The sequence below is a fragment of the Hemiscyllium ocellatum genome, chromosome 3 (assembly GCF_020745735.1).
Source record: "Hemiscyllium ocellatum isolate sHemOce1 chromosome 3, sHemOce1.pat.X.cur, whole genome shotgun sequence".
Classification (NCBI taxonomy): domain Eukaryota; kingdom Metazoa; phylum Chordata; class Chondrichthyes; order Orectolobiformes; family Hemiscylliidae; genus Hemiscyllium; species Hemiscyllium ocellatum.
Window position 1 is genome coordinate 12,036,600 of NC_083403.1, and position 5,611 is coordinate 12,042,210.

Here is a 5,611-nt window from a genome sequence, read left to right on the forward strand (position 1 = left end):
AGAAAGCTGGTTGACTTAGTTCCTTATTGGTTGGACTCATATTAAAAAAGGATTTTGTTTTTTGCTTTGTTTGATGACACTATGGCAAAAAGTTACGGGTTTTTGAAAAAGGCAAACACGAAGTGATGAAGGTCTCAAACTTAAATATTCTGAGAATCTATTGCAGGATTATTTTGTGGGATTTGATTGTGTAATAGAATGATAGAATTTATTGCGATGTAAACATAACTCAAAGCTTTACCATGACCATATTTGTTCCACCAGTGTTGTGAAGCCAGAGAAAACAATTGTCCTTTTTGATATTTGGAATAATGTACAATGTTTTACTTGTGCATGTTTATATATTTGGGCATGTACATAGAACAAGTCCTTGTTGTTAAATCATTCAGGAAACAGAATCTTCAAAACTGTGAACTTTGAGCAATCCATAACAGTTATGTTTTCATAAGATTGTGAAGAAAATTGTTGCCAAATTCCCCTACACACAGTCCAGCTTTCAAATGACTTTTTATGTACTAGTGGATTGTGTTGCATTGTTGACAGTAACTTGCAGGATGTGCTTTGTGTATTTCTATCAGTTGTCATCACATATTCGGGATTTCAGGTAGGTAGCTTGCTCTTCATCACGGTTTTCTCACTAATGCATGCTCCTTTCGTCCTTAGTTTTGGGAAAAGGAGGCAGGTTGTTGGAGAAGCGCAGAAGGGTCGGTTTGCTGGAGGCAGTTTTATCAGAAGCGTCCTGGAAAAAATAATGAGCTCAATGGGATTTCCTTCATTTTTTTGGTCTCCAGCTCCTCCCTGAATCTGTTTTTATCCAGTGCACCACGGCTGTCACATCATTTCTGAAATCCTGCTCTCTAAACTTTCTCTGTTCACCCTTCCCACTAGCACACATTATTGATGCTTCAGTCCTCAAATTTGACGTCGCCCATAGGCTTCAGCTTCTTCATCTCGATTGCCTTCAGAATGTACCTCACATTCCCTCTCTGTCCTTGTCTCTCACACATCCTTGTCCTCTCTCTCCTTTGTAACCTCAATTGTTTTCCTTCCCTGTCTTCCTCTGCTTTCCCTGACCACCACCTTCTTTCCCACTGCCTCCCTCCTCCCTCTTTCCCCCTCCTCGACCACTTTTCTGCCCCCTCCCCTCTGCTGCCTCTCACTGCCCCTCCTCCCCTCCCCTACCACTACCCTCCCCATCTCTCCTTCCCCCTCCCCTGCTCCTGCACCCCGCTCCCCTGATCTCCCCGGCCCCCTTTCTACCACCCAGTCCCCTATCCTTTCACACCTTTCTGTGCCCTTTCTCCTGCCCCTCTCCTTCCCTGAAACACCCTTCTCCTTTGCCCCCCTGCCATCCTCAGCATTCCACTCCTCAGCCCCCCCACTCTTCCTTTGCACCACAATGCCTCTCCTTTGCCGCCCCCACTCCACTCCTTCCCCCACCAGCTCCGTCTTTTCGACCACAAAATCCCGGCTTCTCCCTTCCCCCCCCACACTGCCCTCTCTGTTCCTCACGCCTCACACTCGTCTCCCTGCCTCAGACCCACACTCATCGCCGATCCACCCCCCGCACTCACCTCTGTTCCTTAGTTTCCCCCCCCGTCTCCGTTTCCCCCCCTCGTCTCCGTTTCCCCCCCTCGTCTCCGTTTCCCCCCCCGTCTCCGTTTCCCCCTCGTCTCCGTTTCCCCCCTCGTCTCCGTTTCCCCCCCCCCGTCTCCGTTTCCCCCCTCGTCTCCGTTTCCCCCCTCGTCTCCGTTTCCCCCCCCCCGTCTCCGTTTCCCCCCTCGTCTCCGTTTCCCCCCCCCCGTCTCCGTTTCCCCCCTCGTCTCCGTTTCCCCCCCCCCGTCTCCGTTTCCCCCCCCCGTCTCCGTTTCCCCCCCCCGTCTCCGTTCCCCCCCCGTCTCCGTTTCCCCCCCCATCTCCGTTTCCCCCCCCCCCGTCTCCGTTTCCCCCCGTCTCCGTTTCCCCCCCCGTCTCCGTTTCCCCCCCCATCTCCGTTTCCCCCCCCCCGTCTCCGTTTCCCCCCCCATCTCCGTTTCCCCCCCCCCGTCTCCGTTTCCCCCCTCGTCTCCGTTTCCCCCCTCGTCTCCGTTTCCCCCCCCCCGTCTCCGTTTCCCCCCTCGTCTCCGTTTCCCCCCCCGTCTCCGTTTCCCCCCTCGTCTCCGTTTCCCCCCCCGTCTCCGTTTCCCCCCGTCTCCGTTTCCCCCCCCGTCTCCGTCTCCCCCCCCATCTCCGTCTCCCCCCCGTCTCCATTCCCCCCCACTCGTCTCGGTTCCTCAGTCCCCACTCCTCTCCCTTCCTCTTACCCCCCACTCCTCTCCCTTCCTCTTACCCCCCACTCCTCTCCCTTCCTCTCCCCCCACTCCTCTCCCTCCCCCCCTTCCTCCCCCCCACTCCTCTCCCTTCCTCTCCCCCCTCCTCTATCTTCCTCCCCCCCCATCCTTTCCCTTCCTCTCCCCCCCACTCCTCTCCCTCCTTCCCCCCACTCCTCTTCCCTCCTCCCCCCTCACTCCTCTTCCCTCCTCCCCCTCACTCCTCTTCCTTCCTCCCCCTCACTCCTCTTCCCTCCTCCCCCTCACTCCTCTTCCTTCCTCCCCCCCACTCCTCTCCCTTCCTCCCCCCCACTCCTCTTCCTTCCTCCCCCCCACTCCTCTCCCTTCCTCCCCCCCACTCCTCTTCCTTCCTCCCCCCCACTCCTCTCCCTTCCTCCCCCCCACTCCTCTTCCTTCCTCCCCCCCACTCCTCTCCCTTCCTCTTCCCCCCCACTCCTCTCCCTTCCTCCATCCCCACTCCTCTCCCTTCCTCCACCCCCACTCCTCTCCCTCCCCCCCTTCCTCCCCCCCACTCCTCTCCCTTCCTCCATCCCCACTCCTCTCCCTTCCTCCATCCCCACTCCTCTCCCTTCCTCCCCCCCACTCCTCTCCCTTCCTCCCCCCCACTCCTTCCCTTCCTCCCCCCCACTCCTCTCCCTTCCTCCCCCCCACTCCTCTTCCTTCCTCCCCCCCACTCCTCTCCCTTCCTCCCCCCCACTCCTCTTCCTTCCTCCCCCCCACTCCTCTCCCTTCCTCCCCCCCACTCCTCTCCCTTCCTCCCCCCCACTCCTCTCCCTTCCTCCCCCCCACTCCTTCCCTTCCTCATCCCCACTCCTTCCCTTCCTCCATCCCCACTCCTTCCCTTCCTCCATTCCCACTCCTCTCCCCTCCCCCTCCACTCCTCTCCCTTCCTCCCTCCTCTCCTGTCCCTTCCCCCCTCCACTCCTCTCCCTTCCTCCCCCACTCCTCTCCCTTCCTCCCCCACTCCTCTCCCTTCCTCCACCCCCAATTCCTCTCCCTTTCCCCCTCACTCCACTCCTCTTCCTCACCCCTCGCTCCTCACCCTTCCTTCCCCTCGCTCCTCACCCTTCCATCCCCTCCTCCTCTCCCTTCCACTCACCATTCTTTCCCTTCCTGCACCCACACTCCTTCCTTTCCTTCCCACCACTCGTCTCCCTTCCTCCCCTCCGCTCCTCTCCCTTCCTCCTCTCCGTTCCTCTCCCTTCCTCCCCTCCGCTCCTCTCCCTTCCTCCCCTCCGCTCCTCTCCCTTCCTCCTCTCCGTTCCTCTCCCTTCCTCCCCTCCGCTCCTCTCCCTTCCTCCCCTCCGCTCCTCTCCCTTCCTCCCCTCCGCTCCTCTCCCTTCCTCCCCTCCGCTCCTCTCCCTTCCTCCCCTCTGCTCCTTTCCCTTCCTCCCCCTCTCCTCTCCTCTCCTTCCCCCCGAGCCTTTTCCTTCCTCCCTCTCCCCTCCTTCCCCTTCCTCTCCTCTTCCTTCCTCCCCCTACTCCCCTCCTTTCTCTTCCCCTCCCTATACCTCTCCTTGCCCTTCCTTCCTATCTGACCCCCAGGCCTCCTTCCCCTTCCTCCTGCTTCCATCTCCTTCCCAGTGATTCTGGCTGTGTCACCTATTCCTCCAGGTCTCTGTTACTCCATATGCCTCTCACACTTGACACTATCATGCTTCTCCCTCTGACTCACATACACCCTTCTCCTGAGTATCACCCCCCACCACATAGTATGTCCACCCTCAATTATCACTCTTCTCTCTGTTTTCGTTGTCCATTCAGCCCATCCTTGCCTTTTGCCTTCCTAGCTCTTTTGTTCTGTTGCCCACTATTCCCTATTGCCCCATTCCTTCCATTCCATTATTCCCTCTCCTTCATTGTCTCATTCCCTCTGCTCTGTTACCCCTTCTTTTCCTTCCCTTCCACGCTCCATTACCCCATTCAATTTACTCCATGTCGAATTTAAAAATTTGTATTTTATTTACCCCATAAAAGATCTAAATTTTCAAGCGTTTGGACGTATATTTCCTCAGCAACCGATTGAATCTGTGTTTCCTGCAGCTGCAATATCCTTCCTTTAAAGAAGTCCCCGACAGTATTCACAATTTTAGACTCTTGAGAAGTTTATTTTAAAACTTCCTTAACAACTTGAGGTGCTATAATTGATATCCTGTGAACATGAGCCAGCCTCCTCCTTTCTGCCTTGGAGGTTTTATACCTACTTTTATTCAAAGGCCTGACTTGTATTGTTTCACTTCATTAAATGATTTTGGTTTGGGTTTTTGGGAAGGGAGAGCGTTTGTTTTCTTTACACAAAAACTAAAGTTACTGTACAGTTCAATTTAAACCAAAGCTGCTGAAAATGAACAGGTTCAGCAGCATCTGAAAGTAGGAAAAACAGTTTAGATACCTCATGAAGACTGGTTTACATCATTAATCTGTCTGTTTTCTTTAGAGGAACCAGCTGTGTTTTTATAGCAACTACAGTTTATATCAGATACCTATTTTTCTTTTATCTCACATCATGTAATTATTTTACAGTGATTGCTGTGTCAACAACGCCCCATTTTGAATAGTGCAAGATTAGATGTGACTAACAGTTTCTCCTTGTTACAGTTCTGGGAGGCCTACCCTGTCTGCATACCATTTAAGCATAGCCTAAATGGTTCCATTTTGATTTAGAATCACGTCTGTCCTAGTTCGCTTTAAAAAAAAACACGCTCTCTATTGATAAGTGCCATTCTGTAGTCTTCAATTTTTCTTTTCCTAAGTAGAGATCCAAATCTCTTTTGAAAGTTGCTATTGAGCAGTGCATTCCAGATTATCATTCAGAGCAAGTAAACAGTCTCCTTGCATTACCCTCCACCCTTTCACCATTTGTCCTCTAATTACTGACCCTCTTTTTATTTCTTATTCATGAAATATGACATTGCTTGCTAGATCAGCATTTATTGTCTACATCTTATTGCTCTTGTGAACATAGTGAGCCACCTTTTTGAACCACTGCAGTCCATGAGTCTTGGCAGAACACTAATGCCATTTGGAGGGACAGGAACAGCGGTTATGGTCTGACATCATAATGGTGTGCAATTCCTGCATCCTCAAAAATGCTAATCATTTTTAGAAACAGTTTTCCTCTTACAAAGCCATGTTTCCTCTTCCTAATCATTCTATGGTTTTTAATTGTACCTAATGTTTCCAGAAATTTTCCTAAAGATTCTCTTAATTATTTCCAAGATTTCTGTTTTTTTCTCTTTCTATCCTTGAAAAGCAGATTTACATTTGTTCATTCCTGGTCC